Here is a 20,978-nt window from a genome sequence, read left to right as displayed (position 1 = left end):
AGGACAATCTTCTTTTTCACCTCACTAAGATTTTTTCCCCCTAAACCTTACAAAAGCTCAGCCATATGGAAGTAACGTAGTCATCACACAGATTTTTTTTTCATCACCAGGTATTTCACTTGCTTCAGATCCACATTTACCTCCATCAGACACAAGCCTGGTGTTGTCTAGTTACTGCTTAGTACAAAATATTGTCATCACAAATGTGAAATCTTCAAACTAATGCTATAGCAAGCTTTATGCATGGTAAAGAAACTCTGCCTGGAAGCTAGCTTCCTTCACTTCTCTCTTAGTCTTTGCTGTGTTTCTCTTTTCAATATGGGGCTTAGATATGTAGGCTCTGATGATTCTTTCACCTTGGTATAAAATTGGAGTAACTCCTTTTGAGGTCAGTGGTGTAAAGCTAGGGTAAATGTGTGCCACATTCTCCTCACAGTATTCACAGCTATAAGGAAGCTGCATGGTTGTAACAAAGCTTTAAACTCTCCTCTTAAGCATGAAAGGGACAGGGTTGCAGATCCCAGCAGCAGTCCTTGATCTGCTGGGGGACCCAGACCCAGCCAGCCCTGCCAGTAAGAGAACTGGGCTGGCTATGGGAACAATAAGACCCAGACAGCCAGGAGATGTGCTGATTCGGTGTCCCTCATGTAACCCTAACTGCATCACAATGCAAGAGGGAAAGGGACTCTCTGGTAGTGAGTTTCATCTGGCTTGACTAGTTCAGTGTACCCCAATTTATTATTGTCGTAAACTGTATCTGATATGTCATGTAAGGTGTCATTGGAAAACTAATAACACAATGATTATTAATATTCTTGTGTGATGTACACACAATAAACACCCCAGGGACCACACAAATAGGAAGGAAATGTGGAACTAAAATGTGTTTACCAGACCAGTCTGAAGAGTGGATAATTGGGTTTCTCTCAGACAAAAGACAAGCTGACACCTCCAGTCAGGCATCATCAGAATCAATTAGCAATGACATGTCAAGTCATTCATTTGCATTGCAGAGGGCAGGAAAAGAGCATTTTAGCAAACGCCATCAGGGGATGAAACCAGCATGGAACTTCCTTTACCATGAGACTGCAGGTCTCCTTTCTCATAGTCTGAATGAACTTTATTTTGAGGTGTTAGCTTCAGAAGAACCCATTTTAAAGGTTCACTGGACGATAAAAGAGAGGGGCAAGGACCCTCAGGTCATCTTTCACATAGGAAGACAAGGGGAACCAGCACTCTGTACTTCTGTGGAAGGTCCTGACTCAGAGACAGCCAGTGATGTTGGACAAACAGTGACTGATGAGAGAACCAACCCAGGGCTGTATTTGAATTGAAGTGATTGTTAACTCCAGTTAATGGGGCAAGATGCTGCGTACTGATTCTTTAAAGGTGCAAAAAACCTTCATATTCTTCTGAATGGTCCAGGAAAGGGCTAGACATTGCAGAGCATGTGGTTTGGGGAAAATATGGGAATGGGAATATGTTGGAGTCACTTGACTAGTAGTAACCAAGGCTGGTAGACACCAGAGTGTGGTTGGGGTGGAAAAAGCAGGGTCCTGGAATCAGAGTGCTGAACACGCAGACACTCTGTGCATACTTGTCTGCTGCCTGTTTGTGTCCAGGCTGTGAGCTACAGCAGCATAGCATTTAAGGCTCCCAGGATTATACAGCAGGCAACAACACAACCCCTCACTGGCTTGGATTACATGCCAGAATGTGACACCTCATCAGCAGCTTTTGCTGATGGAACTCCACAGGAGCCCCAGTTGGATCTGAAATCTTGCCCTCTCTGGGTAGAATCCCCAGAGTGATTCCTCCCTGGGCTGCAAATTACATCACCTGCACCTGTGGGCAGGAGTCAGAGTAGCAGCCATGTTAGTCTGTATTCTCAAAAAGAACAGGAGTACTTGTGGCACCTTAGAGACTAACATTTATTTGAGCATAAGCTTTTGTGAGCTACAGCTCACTTCATCGGATGCATGTGGCCCAAATCAGAGTGTGGCCCAAATCCTTTAAAATGCATGGCAAAGGAGGGAGCCTCCCTCTTCCAAAGGAAGTGAGACTTGGCAGGTCTAGAGTGGTGTAGGGCTAGTTCAGGGACTGGAGAGAATGACTTACTCTTCTCCCCTGGGAAAAGGAGGTAGGGAGAGCCACCGTAAGGTCTTGATGCCAGAATCTGAGGTAAATTGTGATGATGTATTATATTAAATTGGAGGGGGAATGATAGAGGGAGGAAAACCGGGCTGCAGAGATATACACAGACAAGGGTAAAGGCCATTCTTTTGCATTGGAAAGTCAATAAATATATGGTGCCGAGGAACAGATAGCTTAGAGGAGGGATTTCACTCCAACACTCACCCCACGTAAATCACTGGCTTGAAGGCTACAAGCAACAGGTTTGATAACAGGCTCTCCAAGTGCTGACTATAACTTCCATACATTCCTACATTTGGTTATTCCCAGCCTCCCTTCCCCATTTGCTGCCTTTGCTCTAACACCCTAGACTGTGAGGAGAGGGGTCTGTTTTGCTGGAGAATTTCTTCTCCTAGTTCTGCTGCCCCTGCAGTGACCTCTCAGGGTGTGTGCAGCGCAGCGGATGAGACACTGTTTAGGGCTTGCTCCTTCCCTGCTGCCCACTCAGCACAGCTTAGAACCACCGCAGCTGCTGCTACCCTGCAAGTGTAATAGCCTGGTGGGTCACTTATGGTGATTGAAGTGGCAGGCAAAAGGAGGCTGTATTTCCTCTCCCTCAGGGAACCTGGGTGAAACAGCAGAGCTACCTTCTCCTGCTCAGGCTTCAAAGCCCATTCAGCTCTTGTGGGTGCCCTTACAGAAGTTTTGTCCATGCACTTTCTTGAGCCAGGAGTGAGGAGGCTGCCTGCAAATGCAAGTGTCATTCCTGTCCTGCTCCCCACCTTGGGCAGCCCTGCAGGGAGGGGATGGAGCAGGCAACCTCTCTGAGAGCAGAGCGTTCTCTCCTCAGCTGACTCAGGCTGGGATGCAGGAGAGGGCATGGCATGCAACTGTGATGTCTTTTATTTTCTGTGTATTGCACCTTATATTTCTAAGCAACTCTCCCTGGGCCTGATTCTGTCTTGTGCTGCAGCCCCTTTACGCTGCTCCAGTGGCATAAAGAGGTTGTAAATTACCCCTAAGGAATAGCCCCTGTGTAAGGGAGCTCCCCAATCCGTTTAGAGCTGCTTGAGTGGCCCTACACCTGCCCTCCTCCTGATGTAGAGGGGTGCATTGGGGGCAAGCAAAGGCCAGGAAGAGATGTTTGAAGTGGAGGGAGGGAGAGTGGCTGGAGCAATCTGCACTCTGGCTCTTCTCTACTTCCCCCAGCCCATAGGAGGCATAAGAAGTAGAGCATAATTTTGAGCAGTCATCAGGCTGCTCTACTTTATATTGGGTGGGGAGGGCAGGGTCATGAAAAGCCCTAGACTGTGGATGGCAAAAGGTAGCTTAAAGCTTCCTTTATGTTCCCACAAATAGACATGCCTGCACAGAATGCAGGCACAGGGCAGTGCTACAATAGTACAAATAAATAATAAAAATGACAACGAACAAGGGAACCCCTGCAGAGTTCAGAACCATTTTGTTCCCAGAGCTCAGTGCACTCAGTCCCCCCCCCGCACACACGCTCTCTGTGATCTCCTATGGAGACTTGACTTTTGTTCTTTCTCATTTTGTCATCCCCTGAGGCTAGGATTCTGCCACCCTCACTCATGATGAGTAGTAGTACTGTACTCACTCATGCATGTAGTATCAAGTCTGACAAAGCTAGTAAGTCTCACCAGGACCCTTACAAATTTCTTAAGCCTCATCAGAGCCCCCAGGAAACCTTAGGAAGGTTATCCTAGCCCAACCTGCCAACCTAATATTCCTAGTTCAACATTTAATAATAATTCTAAATTTGACTGTAAAGTTCAGAAATTCAGCCCTGTGCCCTACTGTTTGGCTAAATGAATCCTGTAAACTTAATCTGAAGTGTCTTCTAGTTTCCATTTACTAGCTAGTATCTTGCAGAAACGTGTTGGAAGTTGATAACTATGAAAAACACCTTTTTAAAAAACAAAAGCAAACCATCTAATTTATGGTTTCAGAGTCGCAGCCATGTTAGTCTGTATTTGCAAAAAGAAAAGGAGTACCTGTGGCTCCTTAGAGACTAACAAATTTATTTGAGCATAAGCTTTCGTGAGCTACAGCTCACTTCATCGGATGCATCTAATTTATAAGCAGTTTGATTGTTCAATTGTGGAAAAATTCTCCATCCTCCATTGATTATTAGAACATTCACATTTGATAGGGTTAAAAAAATTGAGAGAAATTATGCATCAAGGCCAAATCCATGCACTAGCTGATGTAGGTGAGGCAGATATTTCCCCTGTGGGCAAGTTATTCCATAATTGTTTCTTGCATCTTCCTCTGAAGCATCTGATACTGGGCGAGGTGAATCAAGTATGGGAATTCTATGTTCCTATTAGCCTGTGATGAACTCCATGTCCACCAGGAGCATGTGTTGTGAGGGAGAAGAAATGGGCATTGTATTCATGTGTTTTCCTATTTAAAACAAAGGCATTCACCCTCTAAAGCAGGGGTGGGCAAACTTTTTGGCCCAAGGGCCACATCTGGGTATGGAAATTGTATGGCGAGCCATGAATGCTCATGAAATTGGGGGTTGGGGTGTGGGAGGCGGTGAGAGCTCTGGCTGGGGGTGCGGGCTCGGGGGTGGGGCTGGGGATGAGGCGTTGGGGGTGCAGGGGGCTGGCTCAAGAGTGTAGGTTCCGGGCAGTGCTTACCTCAAGCAGCTCCTGGAAGCAGCAGCATGTTCCCTCTCTGGCTCCTATGCAGAGGCGTGGCCAGACAGCTCTGCGCTTTGCCCTGTCCACAGGTGCCACCCCCACAGCTCTCACTGGCCAGGAACCATGGCCAGATGGGAGCTGCGGGGGCCACACTTGGCTGCGGGTAGCATGTGGAGCCCCCTGGCTGCCCCTACTTGTAGGAGCCAGAGGGGGGACATGCCCCTGCTTCTGGGAGCCGTGTGGAGACACAGCACGCACGGAGCAGGGCCAACTCCTGACCCTGCTCCCCAGCGGGAGCTTGAGGGCCGGATTAAAACTTCTGAAGGGCTGGATGCGGCCCCCGGGCCATAGTTTGCCCACCCCTGCTCTAAATAAAAAGATTCTCTCGTAATGGGCATTAAGAAGGCAAGCAGAATAACTGGACAAACAATCTTATGTTAAGTGTGTTTTGTTGAGGGAAAACTATACTTTGTTCCTGCAATATGTACTGAGTAAGTAGATGTGCAGTGTCCATCTTGAAGTGAGCGTATGTGGGGGAGTGTTAGGGATCTTCTTCCCCAGGAAATGTTTGCAAAGCACCTGTTCTCTGGTTCCATATAGTCCACTGAAAAGCCCAACATTCTGCTGTTTAGTGGTATTTCTATGAAACCCAGGGATAAATTATCTCTAGCAGGGGAGACCAAGCAGTATCCAGACAGAGGGTGAATGCCTTTATCAGAAGCAGAAAATCATCCCAGCCTTCACCTCCATTTGGTGGTGGAATAAAGGGCTCCCACAACACCTTAAACTACACATTTGGCACATTGCGAGTGGGGTATTTAAGTCCCAAACACAGGGTTTATTGTATTTAGTAGTGAGCCCATGAAACCCGATGTACCATATTTCCCTCATTCGCTGGTATATTGAGAATATGCCACATGGGATCTTCGGGATCTTCACAAGCCCTTTTCCCAGGAATTGGAGGCACTTAGGCCTGATTCCTCTCTGGCTTACACTACTGTAAATCAGGAGGAACTGGAAGAATTACTCTGGGGTTAGTTAGAAGAGAATTAGGGCTTTGTCCCAGATCTCATGGCTTTCCTCCTCTCCTGAACATTGTTCTGACCCCACATGAGGGCGACCAGCTGTCTCGATTTTATAGGGACAGTCCCAGTATTTGGGATTTTGCCTTATATGGGTGCCTATCCCCCGGGGGTGGGGGGTCGGATTTTTCACACTTGCTGCCTGGTCCCCCTACCCCGGGTAGATCTGAGAGTGCATCTTTTAGCCCGGAGTCGCTGGGCCTGGTTCGCCCTTGTGCAGTCGGGTGCCCGGGCAGGGGGGCGACTGAGCAGACAAGGCGCGCGGGGTGTGTGTGTGTGTGTGTGGGGGGGGGGGTGATGGAGAATCGGGCCCGTGCTGAAATATTAGAGGAGCGTCCCAGCTCTAAGGTGCTTTGCCTCTTTAAGACGCTCCTGCCCAGGCTGCATACACGTGGCCTCAGAGAGGAGGGGAAGGGGGCTCCCGGAACCATCGCATCCCTGCCCGGGGGGTGCCCGCGCCCTGCGCCCGCTGAGTGTGGCCAGCGCTCCCGGTGCTGTAGTTGTTGGGGTTGCAGGAGGTCCGCGCCGGGGTAAGTTGGGGGGCATGTAGCGGGGGGGGGGGCAGCAGCCGGGTTAACCCAAAGGTGGCAGGAGGAAAGTAGAGGGTGCTGTGCGGCCATCTTACCCAGCAGCGACTGAAGTTTCTTACCAGTTCATCGGGGGGGGGAGGGCGGAAAGGAAAGATTGAAAGGGGGAATAAACCTGAAGGAAGGCAAGTGTGATGAGCAGCTCACGGCAAGGGCTGCTGAGACCGGCTGTGCGGTGTCCCCTCCTGCTTCAGCGACACCCCCCCCCCCCCCCCGCCGTGCTCTGCTCCACTCTCCCCGCTTCCCTGGGCTAGACTGAGTATCCTTGCTGTCCCCTCTGCCTGCCCGCCCCAGCACCCCAACCCCAACTTAAAGCAGAACTCTGCAGCCTTGAGTGAGCTCCCTGCTCTCCCATATTTTCTCTGCTCTCCAGCATTACAGGAGTCCCCCTTGCTCTCCCGTGTCCCCTGTGTTCTGCTCCTTCAGACCAGTGCTGCAAATACAGGCTCTTCCCAGCTTTCCCCCCTCTTCACCGCCCCCTCTGCTCCCCAGCTCCAGCCTGCCTTTCAGGCAGTAAAAAGGTTCCCTTGGTTTTCCAGCTTCCCCCTGTGATCTGCTCCCAAACCCAGCTACCCTGGCTTGTCTTGGAGCATTATAAGCGTTCTCCACCTTTCATCTCTACTCCCCTCAGAATGCGCTTCAGCCTTATAACACTTCATCCTCTTGTATTTTTCTTCATACTTTGAATATTGTGCCAACAGTAAGTGAGATGTTAGTTGGCAGTTCTCATGTATACAGCTAACTGGTGATCTCACTTTCTATCTGTCTAATGTTCCTTTGGGGATACAGCTCCTGTTTCCATACAGTGCTAGTAACCTCCTGATGCTTTAGATACATATTTCCTATGATAAAAGTCTAGAAGGAATCCTTAAATCTGACTGGCTTTGGAAAGCCAAAGGGTGTAGATATTCTGGCAGTACCTCAGCACCATTTGCTAGTGGCTGACTTCAAAAGACCATTAAAAACTGACATTCGTTGATGTCTTAGTAGAAACATTTTAAATATTAGGGACCACAAGGCTCTGTTAGAAGTTAAAGGCTATGCGAGAAGCTAGCTTCTCCTCTCTGTCTGCAGGGTTTTACACGCTCAGCTTTCCGCATGTCCAGATAAAAGTATTAAGTCTTCTCATTTGCACTGATGTGACTCTACTAACTTCAGAGGAGTCACACACCTGGCATGAGCATTAGGCCCATACCCTTTTAAGGGGTAGGCTCTCATTTATCCTGATGTGAATCCACAGCAATTCTATTGGTACTATGCCTGTAGTGTTTGGAGGGGGGCTGGGAGAGAAAGAGGAGAGAATGTTTTGTTTCCCCCCTTCTTCCCCCACGCACATGCTTATAGGGTACCATGATGATACAGTATAAAAATATAAATTTAGACTAGATTTAGGTAGGGGTACATTGAGAGAGGAGCAAGTACTTCCCTTTAACATCAGTGAGTGCTTCATCGGAAATTTATTTTTTAAAGGGACACTGCCAACATGTTCTTATAAATAGAATTTTTTTTAAAAAAATCTGTGTTCTTTTAAATAACTAATTTTAAGCTTCTGTTAAATAACCAGTTGTTCAATTAAAAGAAATGTCCTTTATAAAAGTTTTTCTGTTTCCTTGTGGATGCAAGGGAGAAACCGACTCAGGTCCTGATCCTGCTAATGTATCTGTTCAGGTCAGTCTCTGCATGTGTGTAGAGAAAGTTGCAGGATTAGATTCTAAATAACTGGCCATTCAAGAGAACAGTGATTTTGACAATGCATGGAGTGCTGTCAAGTGAACAAATGGGGGGAGGCATGTTAAAATGCTGATTTTTGCTACCTTTTCAGTTAGAGCCATTTTATGTGTTGCTTGGAATTATAGAAGGTAGACAATGTTCAGGCTGAAATGTGACTTTCAAATTGATGGTGCCTCTTTGAATTAAGAAAATAAGGTAATTTTACCATAAAAGAAGGTTGGTTTCCTCTGCTAACTATTTTCCCCCACTCTGATATCCTATAAATTAAGCTTGTTGATGGCAGTTAAATGTTTCTGGTATTCTCAAATCTATAGCTCTAGGACAGACTACAGGTGTATTTGATGTCAACTTGATACTTGTGTGTTCCTGGCCAAAGCAATCAATTGGATGTCAGTGGCAGAACACTAATAAAATCCTGATAAAGTACTTCTTAGTTTTCCACTATACGTTGCAATGCAATTATCAAATGTTTCTCAATATTGGGAGAATTTGCATCAGCAGTGTTGCAGGAGCACAGGAATAACAAAAAGGGATGAGGGATAAGCACAGAGGGACCCTGTATACCACTCCTGAGGGTGGTGTGCAAGCAATGGGTGGCAGGTTCAGCCAGCTGTGCTTGCCTGCTTCCTGTGAGCTTCTGTTGCCTCAGGAAATTCCTTCCCCAGCCCATTTGCAGTGAAATCAGAATGATTTAAAATAAAATAACTGAGTGTAAAAAAGATTGTGGCTGGTATGACTTGCTGTAAATGAATCTTGTTTTGTTAAGAACAGTAAATGCTGTTTCTGAGGCTCCATGGGTTAAAATTAGAGCTGTGTGTCCGGGCTGTCTGCAGTGAAAATGAGTGATCTATCAAAACCATTTTAAATATTAGCTGTCCCTCTGTGCCAATTTAAGATGAAATACCTCCCAAAAAGGCTGCATGGACCCCTCCATCTTACTTTAGCTCCTCCTTTCTGACTCAGCTAATTACTTAAACCCATGCTTCATTTTAAGCATGTGAATAGGCCCATTGAATTCATTGGGGCAAGTCACTTGCTTAAAGTTAAGCATGTGCTCAAGTATTTTGTTTCCTGAATTGGGGCCTTACAAGCCAATGCAGTTTTGGGGTGAATTTCACCCTTATGGAACAAGGTATGATCTGACAGTGTGTTCAAACTTAAGATGCATATATCTCAGCTATTGTACAGAAACTTCTGGAGCGATAGGAAGGAAGTTGAAGGTACAGTACAAAACCCATGTCTCCAATGTGCTTTAAAAAAAAATCTTTTCTGTAACCCACAGGCTCTTCATTTTAGGGTTACATTTTCAAAAAGATGTATTCATCTGGCCTGTGGAAAAGTGGCAATTGTGTGTAAAATTTTTGACAGGTGGCATTTAGTAATAAACTATTGTATGCCCAATAGAGAGCTCAGTGGGCCTGCAAGTAAAATTTTAATTTTGTCATCATTGGTGTTCCAGCTGGATACTTTGATTTATGGAGTTATGCAAATGAAAAGTGGTGTCATTCTGTTTTCTGTTTACTGCTCCTTTAAACATAGAGGAGTGTCTCCTTTCTACCCTGTCCTTGTCAGTGCCTACTGCAAAGTCTGCTATAAAGCAGCTGCCATTTTGTATTTAATTTCAGATATACAGTGTTACAGAGTGAGTCTCTGTCTCTCTCCAGCTGATTTCATATTTGTTCTTTCTTTTATCATTGTTGTTTTCTTTAATCTGAAATAAAATGGATCTTGCTAGAGAAATACATCTGTGCTTTGTTTGTGGGAATCCATAACTGGCACCCAGATTTAGTTGATCGGTTCATGGTAGAGCTGTGCAAAACATTTGCACTGAACCCATTCAAGGCAGGCATGGATTTGGGGTTTGCCGCACTTGTGAACCTCAGCCCATAAATTACATGAGGTTCCTTAAGGTGTTGATAGAAACGTCTCCCCATAAAGAGCCCTGCACCATCCCACCCTTTGACTCCAGCCTTGCCTGTTTGTCTTGCACCATCATGGCTAGAAAGGGCAGCTGGGCTTGTGGAATAAAGTTGGAGAAGGAGGGAAAAGGCAACGAAAAACTGGGACACGCAAACCAGTCCTCTCCCTCCATTCCTGTCTGTTCCTTTCTCCCCACACTCATCCACCTAAACCTGCCCTTTTCAAACAAGAAACTAAACTTGGAATGAGACTAGATGTAACCTGCAGTTCATCTTCCAGTAAGGAGACCCTATAGAGCTCTCCTGTCAATTCCCCTCAGTGCTGCAGCCGAGATGCGTGGGGAAGAGCCATTTCTGTTTGAAGTCCTGCTTGCTAGCACTTTACTTCAAAAGACAAACTGGTGCTTTCCAGCCCAGGCCCCCCACTAGACAATCTGTTGGGCTCTTAAGTGTAGTCTTATGTAGGAAGCTGAACTAGGAGCTGTATTAAGGCTCTGAATTGAGTTTCTTGATTGAAAAGGGCAAATTTAGGGGGCGGATGAGAAGGGGGAGGCAGCAAGGAAAGGCTTGTGTGAAAGATGAGTGGTAGTTTTAAAGTGCTTTTTTCCCTTTTCTACCTCTATTCCTAGAAGTCCAGCCCTCTCATGATGTGCTGGAGAGAGCTCTGGGGTGAGGAGGTAGGGAGGGAAGACTTGCAAGAGCCTCTTTCTAATACTCCACCATCAGAAGGAAGGGAAGATTGGGTGATCTCCCCACTTCCAGTGGAATCACCCCATTTCTGGACATGACTAGATCTTCCCTGCCAAAGGGGGCTTCACACTGATTCTGAAGAGCCAGTGTTTTGCCTATGAATGCATCGAATGTCAGGTAGTTGGTGTTTTTAAAAAAAGATGTCCCACTGGACCATGTTGCCTGGATTTCCCTTGCAACATGTGCTCTTGTTCTTCACGTATGCGATGGTGCTGTTCGGTGGTGGTAGCCATTTCCAGCAAAGTGCCCTGAATAGGCAGTTGTTTTGGGTTGTTTTCCAGGTGGTGTTGCCTCACTTCTCAGTTCTGCTTTTGAGACAGTGTTTGGGTGAAACTCGGGCTTCACTGACATCAGTGGAGTCAGGCTATCACCCTTTGTGTTTAAATGGGAAAAGAAATCGATTCCTCAGGCCCACATCTCTGCCCCAGTATAGCACAGGCTAATAAGGGGACATTTTTGTGGGATCCTTTTTCAAGCATATTTGCAACTTATCTCTGCAGCTGCCTTTTCTGGCCCTTTTCAACTTGTTTTAAGCCCCATTGTTGTTCTTATATAACAGCTATATTTACTCCCAGGGGAATTCTGCGCCACTGCACAATGCAGAATTTTGCAGAAATTAACGTGCATGCAGAATTTCCTTTCCCCCACAGAAATGGGCTGCAGTGTTCCTGGCTGCTACTAGGGGCCACTGAATCTGGCAGAGCCCAGCTTGCACACAGAAGACACCTCCCGGGAGAAGGGGAGGGAGCTAGAGGGTTCCTGTCAGCTGCAGTTCCCCGCATGCCCTGAGGGAAGGAGAGAGCAGCGTACAGGAAACTCTGTGCAAGCGTGGGACTGAGCATCAGGCTGTTTCTCTTTCTGGATCCCTGGGCTCAGGGAGGAGAGGGTCTGGGCTGGGGGGGGGCGGGGCATAGCTGAGTTCTGGCGGGGAGAGGATGCGGGTATCTGGGCAAGGGGGAGCCCCGCAGCTGGGCTCTGGGGTCGGAGGGGCCGCAGGTATCTGGGCCGAGGGGGCACCTGCAGCTCGGCTCTCGCAGGGAGCGGTTGTGGGTGTCTGGCCCCCCTGGCTGGAATTAGGGTGGGGGGAGAAGATGGGGGGGGGCAGAGGAAACAGGAACTGGGTTGTCATGGGGGTTTCTTTAACTCTCTATTTCTGGGGGAATTTTAGTGTGTCTGTATTGTTACAGACATACTTGCTGAAAGGTATTTTCAAATAAATTATCAAAATAAATGAAACTGCCATTATTATGTAGTGTTATTTTGACAAATAAAATTTGCAGAATTTTAAATGTTTGGGTGCAGAATTTTTATTTTTTTGTAGCCGAATACCCCCAGGAATATATATTGCAATAGCATCTAGAGGCCTTAGCAACGTCAGGGCCCATTTGTGCTCGGCACTGTATAAATAGAGTTATTGTCCCTGCATTAAGGTTCCTGGTTCAATTTCTTGAATGTCAGGGGCATAGTAGTTTAATAAAACAGAAAATGCTGGAAAATGGGTTAAAATGATATTATGAGAAACATACAAGAAAGGTCTCCATCCTATTTCCTTTCAAATGATATAAAATAATGGACCTAGGGATGGAGATTTGTATTTTTTGTGATGATGTCCCCATTATACACCATTGGGTGTTAGAGCTTTCCTGGTAATGTTACAGCCATGCACCATCAGTCAATCAGAACAAGGCTTTGGATAATGAAATGTACTCAGCCAGGCTCCACTTACCCTAACAGCAAGCAGAAGGGTATAAACAAAGGGAAAGCACCGTTGGTTACTGCTCTACAGGAATATGTGTTTGCTACATGAAAAATTACAATGTGATTAGGGAAAGATAGCTTTTCTTTTCAATCAGTGGAGAGATACTGACTAAACAAACTCCATTAAAAAGACAAGCTCTTTTTAAAGAGTTTGCAGTGGAGTCTCTTAATAAAAATTGGATTTGACTTTCTCCCTTTTGCCATGCCACCTATTTTGCCCCGTGGGGGAAGGAGTATAGTCTGCTGGTTAGCAGAGGTGTGGGATTTAGGACTCACAGGTTCTTTTTCTCCCTCTGCCACTAAATCAATGTTTGATTTTGGTCAAGCCACTTAACTACTTTGTGCCTCAGTTTGCCCATCTGTAAAATGAATTACAATACTTCACAAGTGTTCTTCAAAGCGTAATTAGTCAAGGTTTTTGAAAAGCTTAGAGAGCCACACATGAAAGACAAAACAGGTTAGAGTGTTTTGATATTTACTATTAGTGTTATACCAACCCAGACTGTTCTCTGTAATAATCCAGCAACCAGTTTCTATTATAAAGGGTGTAAACATTTTGTTTTTATTTCTTCTTGACATGAAGCGCTTCATATTTGTTGCATTTATGATTCTTATTGGTTAGAGGTACGTAAAGTCTTAACTGGGATGTTTGCTTTTGGGGATTTATAAAACCTAACAGTCTATAAGGTAATTAAAAAACCAAAATTGCAAGTTTTACAGCAACTGTAAAGCATGCAGCTTCCTCAAACAGAATATGGTGCTCTCTATATGTAGTACTATAATGTCCTACCTTGAGTATTTGTTGGTTTAAGGGATCAGCTGGCAGAAAGCCGTATAAATAACTATTGATTGTTTTCTGGTGATCTGAAAGAGGGAACACTTTTTTCCCCACTCTGATTTATGTTAAATGTGAAATTAATGCCACTCTGTGCACTAATAAAAACAACACAATTCTGCATATATTAACTGTTTGGCCCAATGCATATACCTATGTGTTTTGACCCGTTTGTATTCCTGCCTCATGAGTATTCATTATTTGCCCCAATGCAGTTCTATATGTTGTTTCAAAATCTCTTTTTAAAAAGAAAAAATAAAAATTTTATACTGCAAAATATTAGAAAAAGAATTCTTTGTTCACTTTTAAATTTGACAATAACATCAGGGTAGTTACACAGAATCAGTAGTGATCAATGGACAGAGAATCACAAGATATATTTGTGATAAGAAGCAAAATCTAATCCCAAATCTTTGGGGGGTTTTTTAATTTAAAAGGAAATCTGTATTATCTCAGCAAACTGACCTCTCTATACTGCAGTATCTCAGCTGCCTATGTAACTTCTTTGACTCGTTTGATTATACTTGTTTAATCTCCCATGCACTGTCTAGTCGGTATACAGTTTCAACTTCTGATAAAAGCCAGTAGTCCAACTACCCCATCTTTGAATGACCTCATCCAGGGATTAACCTTTTGGCTAATTATCACTGCCTGGGTTTGGGCCTTAAATCTTGGTATAATAGAATCCCATTCTTGCTTTGCTAAACATGATTGAAAGGTAAATTTTCTAACTGAGCTTCCTTCGGAAAGGTAAATTGAGTGGCTTTTGTAGTAGGCTGCCTGTTTTATTTCAGATTCTTATAACTGCCCATCCTCTCATACAGTCAGGAATGCATGCAACTCTTAATTCACAGATGGGGATATTTTGCACTGTCTCTTTACCCTTTAAAACCTGTGATTCAACCATTGAAGAACTGCTGATCGAAAATACCGAAATCTTCACATCATTCCAAACGTTCTACAATGTGTAATACGTTTGAAATTACAAATCATGGCACAGAGTTTTCTGTCAGTTAATAAACTCATTGCTCTGAGGACAATTTTCTTATGACCTAGGCATGGTATTGGATGTGAGTTAATATCTCTAATTGATTTCATAATTTTGTAATACTTGAGTTTTTCTAGATTTTTAAAGCATGATTCTGTTCTGACAAGTGACTATGTAAAAATAGCATCTTGTTACCAAACAGACCTGCTGCTCCCCGTGTGTGTTCAGAGGCACATCTCCTCACTTTAGTGACTAAAGTACATTTTTTACTCCTTTTCACACCTGTTCACCTTCCAGAGCCAGCCCAACTCAGGGAGAGCGAGCTGGATTCTGTAATCTTTCATATATCAAATAAATGGTTTACTAAATTCCAGGTTAAAGTTTAATCACTTACACCAGTGAAAATCCATGCCAATAGGATTGGTTTGCCTGGTGTCTCTAAGATGTACGCTTAAAATAGAGCTTGCTAAATTTGTGTTATTTCCCAGAGCAGGGAATGAAGAGATTTATTTCTCCCAGAGACTCAAAAAGGACCGACCCTTTAATTATCCCTTGATCCTTTGGATAGTCTGCATATAGAAATCTACAGATAAGGAGACTTGATTTATTTTTATCTTCTAGATTTTCATTTACATGTGCTTAATTAAAATGTAAGTGCTGTATTGCTCGTAAAGAGCTGGTTTTTTTTTAAAATCTAGTTTAGGGTCAGCAAAGGATCCGATGAAGGCTGATTAGTGTCACATGTCAGTAGGTGAACAATAGCAAAAAAATTGAAAGAAGTGACTGGGACACTAGACAGGGAGGTGGTGGGCCTTGTCCACATGCTGAGGATCTAAATATCAGCATATTTGGGGTTGGGAAGAAATTTTCCTCTGGGTCAGATTGGCAGAGACCTGGGGAGTTTTCGCCTTCCTCTGCAGCCTGTGGCATGGGTCACTTGTAGGTTAAACTAGTGTAAATGGTGGAGTCTCTGTAGCTTGAAGTCTTTAAATCATGATTTGAGGACTTCAGTAACTCAGCCAGAAGTTAAGGTTCTATTACAGGAGTGGGTGGATGAGGTTCTGTGGCCTGCAATGTGCAGGAGGTCAGACTGGATGATCATGATGGTCCCTTCTGGCCTTAAAGTCTATGAGACTATTTAAATCTCATTGTTAATATGGTTTAAAGCTCTGTGATCTTAAACTACCAAGTGCAAATGCATGACACTCTATGTCCCAAAATGAATAGTTACGAGCTTTTATCTATATTTGACCCAAGACCCAAATTCCTGACACTTCTCTTAGAATGGGTCATGAAGGAAAACAAAAATAATGGAGAACGGAATTTCAAAAGATTTGAGGTACATTTCATTCACATAGTTAAAGTATTATCCCCAGCCTCTGTTTGCCAGAAGTTGAGAATGGGCGACAGGGGATAAATCACTTGCTGATTACGTGTTCTGTTCATTCCCTCTGGGGCACCTGGCACTGTCCACTGTCGGAAGACAAGATTCTGGGCTAGATGGACCTTTGGTCTAACCCGATATGGCCATTCTCATGTTATGTTCTAAGACCTTACATATGGAAAAGCTTTTGTCATCAAGATTCACTGGCAGCAGAACTGCATTGGCCAGATTTTCCTCATGCCAGTTTTACACCGGTGTAACTCCATTGACTTCAATGGATTTGATCCTGATTCTAATTGAAGTGAGAGGAGAATCAGGCCCATCATTTTGAGGCAAGGCTACCCTTATAATAAAACATCTCAATGAGGCTCTGTAAAACCTGTTTAAATAATTAGGCCGTTGTGGGTTTATGTCCCAAAAACTAAGAGTAAAAGGGCATAAAACTGATTTGAAAGTTACTTTTCTTCCATTGTAGGATCCCTTACTTAAGTCATTAGAATCCCTTACTTAAGTCATTAGATGAGCTTTCTTGGTAGCCAGTCTGTGCTACTGGAAATGCCATTAAGCATGAGCCTGGCCTCTTTCAGAAACAGTTGCAAGAACCACCTCTTTGCCCAGTGTGCCCCAAGAATTGAGCAAAGCACTTAAGCATTTATTTAACTTTCAGCACACTTGCTGAAGTGCTCTGTTGGATCCAGACCCACATCTTGTTTAACCGACTTGCAAAACTGCATGCATCAAGAAAACAGGGTGTTTGGTCTCTCTCACTGAGACCTTGAAAATGAGAGGAAGAGTCAGAGGATGCTAAATTCTACCCTCATTTAAGTGACAGCAGAATTTGGCTCAGTAAAAAATTGCTTTGCAGTGTCACAAAATGGCCCCAAAATATGCTGCTATCTTTCTTTTCAAACCCTTGAACACCTTCCTCCATTACCATAACATTTCCCAACATCCCACAGATACTATCTATCGGTATTCCATGCTATAGGTGAACTTGCCTTTTCCCTTATTCAGCCCAGACTAGGATCATTCCAGATAGTGTGAACCCATCAGTGCATGAAGTACGAGAATGAGACAGTGTCATATTCTCGGTGGGTCTGCACTTTCATGAGAGCTTTATTTTACTTCTCTAAATGTCCTCGTGAAGATTTTTTTTCTGGCCAGGAGACATTAACTGAGATCTGTAAGAACAGGGAACAAATCTGAGTGACTATGCTAATGAGGTGACCTTAATATGGGAGTGACTACGTTAATAATTGTGTTAAGGCTCTGAGTGTGCCTGAATATCTGAACTAGATGTGTCCAGAAGTCTGAGCAGATGTAGAGCGAGCCGACTGACCAGACTGTTAATAGGGACTCTTGTTGCTCTCTAAACAACTACCCTCTTAAGAGCTTCACCAGAAGTTACTTCTTCAGGGCTGTTTACACGCTGCTGTAAGTTGGCATCAACAGTTCAGACTATTCTTCAATAAATATGGATTACACACATCTGCTCCTTCTGCTACATTGTAAAAAGAGCAGACCAAGGCCATCTCCTTTTTGGTGCAAAGGTCTGAATGTAGCACCACTTCTGCAGGGTCTGATTTAGGGGCAGGCAACCGAGGCGGCTGCTTGGGATGCCAGGCTTGCCGGGGTGCCAGGCTTGGGGTGCTGTTTTTGTTGTTAGCAACAAAAGGGAAAATAGAATATTTGAAATGAAATGTTTCAGGTATTCCATATGTGGATTCATTTTTCACTCCTAGAATGCTCTGAAGCTTTGTAGAATCTTATGGAACCTTCCAGACTTTCTGAGAACTACATTTTCCTCGAATCTCCTAGACTGTTGTCAGCCATGCTCTCGTGGGTATACGAGGGGTGGGAAGTTGGTTCTAAGGGTAGAGATGAGGTGGTGGGAAACTTGGAAGAAAAATTCAAACAGGAGGTTTTTTTGCTCCCTCGTTGACACTGCTCAAGTGTCCATCAAAGAAAGGTTTGGACAAATGAAGCACCACAAGAAGACCTGTAGGTATTTGTATGACCTGAGTAAGTTGCAGACAGGAAAACACTCTTGAACAATTTTACAGACCTTCACCGGACGCTGACACATGGGGAATGTTCAGATGTCAGTGATAAAGACCTCTATGTCAAATTGGACAACATCCGTCACATTTTGCGACATGGGAAGCACTCTCCACTCCAAGTATTCCAGTTCATTCATGATGCAGAACTGAAAGACACTTTTTCTAATGTGTGGAGAGCTTTGAGGATTCAGTTCATACTGCTGGTCCCAGTCGCAAATGGTGAGTTCAGCTTTTCGAAGCTCAGGCTCATTAAAACATATCTTTGATTGATGATGCCCAACGAGAGACTCACATTGTTGCTATTTTATCTCTTGAAAATGCCACTGGCCAGTCTTTGGATCTCTCTGATGCTGTGCTTCAGTTTGCAAGGGCATGGGCAAAGGCAAGAAAAGCGACGTTTTGAACTAAAGACTGACACTTACTGTAACACTATTTAATACTGGGCCACCCAATGTTAGTGCACAGTTCAATTTCTTGATGTTAGTACATTTCAGTTATTCTTAATTTTAAAAGTTTCTATAAGCTTAGAGGGGGAAAAATTATTTGCTTATATATGCCATGAATAAATACAGATTTACAGATTCTAGCGTGCAAATTTATCGTCTTATATGACAGGGACAAATCATGCATGCAAATCATGCATCAAAGTCGTGAACTGGGCTACAAATGCAATAAAAAATAAAGGTATTCAAAAATTTAATGGAGGAAGGGTGCCATTTGTTCTAGGGTCAGCCCCTTCTACTGGCTCAGGACTTGTCTCCTGATTTGTCGCCCACTAGTAAATAGAACTTCCGAACTGCATACCACCTGCCCTAGAGTTACTGACAGAGCTGTTAGCTTTGCTCCAGAAAATAAAACTTCCTTGTTAGCGGATGACAGATGATCCAGAAATCTGGTTGGAATTTTTGGACTCTCTGTTTTTAAAGTACTCTAATTTTTCAAAAACATTCTAAATGCAAATTTTTGGAAATACAGAAGATTTAAACTGTAACTTGAAGTCTTTAAATCATGATTTGAGGACTTCAGTAACTCAGCCAGAGGTTAGGGGTCTATTACAGGAGTGGGTGGATGAGGTTCTATGGCCTGCAATGTGAAGGAGGTCAGACTAGATGATCATGATGATCCCTTCTGGCCTTAAAGTCTATGAATCCTGAATGATTCTTAACAAAAGTTCCAGTCTTCTTTAGAATTATTCCTATTGTGACTATTTGGTTTTGCGGTAGGAAAGCTTTTTTTTTTAGAGATAATAGTGCTGGAAACAAGTCAAGAAATTAAATTTAGTTTTTGGAAACAAATACAAACATATTTGTGTGGAATTACCTTTTATTTAATGTCCTTGCGAAAACCCTTCACGGTCTTAGAGCGAACTCATGACTGTCACTTGGAAGATCTTCAATTCTTTCATTTTTGCTGTAAACATGTCTATAAGTTTTGTATTTCCTTTTGACTAATATTAAAATCTTATATTATGGTCTTGTCTACGCTGCCGCTGGGACTACGTTAGCAAGAACCAGTTTTTAAATTGATCTCCCTAGTCTCTAGTGTTTGTAAAAATGGTTCAGGCCTTATCTGTGTTGGACAAAGAAATCACGTTGGCACCTGCTAAACAAGATTCACCCCTCAAGTCCACTTCTTATTCTAACATTAATCTGCACTGTTGGCCTTTATGCAGAGCTCACAGCAATGCTGAAACACACATTGCCAGCCCAATCTCCATTTTGTTTTCAGTCTCTGAACCAGAACTTACTGTGACGTTGCACTCCATATGTTTTATGAAAATATAATTATGAATGTGAATATGATATAACTGAAAAATGCTTTATGCAAAAGGTCTCTTGTAAGGTATCATTACAAAGCTTATAACCTACGAGTGTGTTCATCCTATTTGTTTGCATCTGTTATTTCTATGTCTGGAGTTAGGACAGGGGCAGGCAAACTTTTTGGCCTGAGGGCCACATCGGGTTTCTGAAATTGTATGGAGGGCCAGTTAGGGGAGGCTGTGCCTCCCCAAACGGCCAGGCGTGGCGTGGCCCGGCCTGCACCTGGACCCCGCCCCGATTGCTCGCTGCTGCTGCATCCAACCCCCACTCTCCTTCCTTTCTGACTTCCCCCATTCAACCCCCCCTTTTCCCCACCCTCTGACCGCCTGACACCTATCCACACCCCTGACCACCACCCCGAACTTCCCTGCCCTCTGTCCAACTCCCCCTGCTCCCTGCCCCCTTACCGCGCTGCCTGGAGCACTGGTGGCTGGTGGCGCTACAGCCGCGCCACCCAGAGCACCAGGACAGGCAGCCGCACTGCCCGGCTGGAACCAGTCACACCACCATGCAGCCTGACCCGGTGCTTTCTGCTGCGGCTCTGAAGCTGCACTGCCCGGCAAGAGCTCACAGTCCTGCCGCCCAGAGCATTGCACCGGCGGTGCAGTGAGCTGAGGCTGCAGGGGAGGGGGAATAGGAGGGGAGAGGGCCGGAGCTAGCCTTCTGGGCCAGGAGCTCAGGGGCCTAGCAGGAGGTTCCTGCGGGCTGTAGTTTGCCCACCTCTGAGTTAGGAGAATAAGAAATAAACCTGTATTACTAATGTAAACATATTAAGTGGAAGCCATTAAGGGAATTTCAGAATCAATGAACTGTAAATGGCTCTGTTTACTTGCAAACTTTCCTGTGTACGTATGGGCCAGCCCAGGAAGAATGGAGGCTGGGGTCTCACAGGAAATCACATATCACCTGATAATGAAATCCATCTTAACTCTGGTACTTTTCCATTTAGAAGGAGGGGTGGAGACCCAGAGAGACAAAATATTCCCACCTTGTGCCAAAGCTACAAAAGGGGGGTGGAGCAGGACAAAGGGCTGCCAGTCATGAGAAAACCCCTAGTTACCACCTAAGATGTCTGCTGGAACTAATCAGGATTGTACCAGGGGAAAAGATTGGGCCCAGACTAGGAAGGAGTCTAGTCTGTGAAAGAAGTTTATTGGAACATGTCTGAGGGTGAGATGTTACCTGTAATCAGTTTCTTAATGTATTAGGCTTAGACGTGCGTGCTTTTGCTGTATTTTGCTTGGTGACTTACTTTTTTCTGT

At 44.4% G+C, this 20,978-nt stretch overlaps 1 protein-coding gene across 6 annotated transcripts in view; it reads left to right on the top strand.

Annotated features, from left to right (window-relative positions):
• Window positions 1-6,264: 6,264 nt before the first annotated feature.
• TSPAN11 (tetraspanin 11) overlaps window positions 6,265-20,978 on the top strand; it is a 193,238-nt gene continuing 178,524 nt past the window's right edge. For all 6 annotated transcript variants that reach the window (XM_075120765.1, XM_075120769.1, XM_048823443.2 and 3 more), the window contains exon 1: window positions 6,265-6,414. The gene's annotated coding sequence lies outside the window, so the exon portion shown is untranslated. The remainder of the gene's footprint in view (window positions 6,415-20,978) is intronic.

Source organism: Caretta caretta, chromosome 1 (genome assembly GCF_965140235.1).
Source record: "Caretta caretta isolate rCarCar2 chromosome 1, rCarCar1.hap1, whole genome shotgun sequence".
Taxonomy (NCBI): domain Eukaryota; kingdom Metazoa; phylum Chordata; order Testudines; family Cheloniidae; genus Caretta; species Caretta caretta.
The sequence above is the reverse complement of the archived record's forward strand: the minus strand, read 5'-3'. Positions and strand labels throughout refer to the sequence as shown.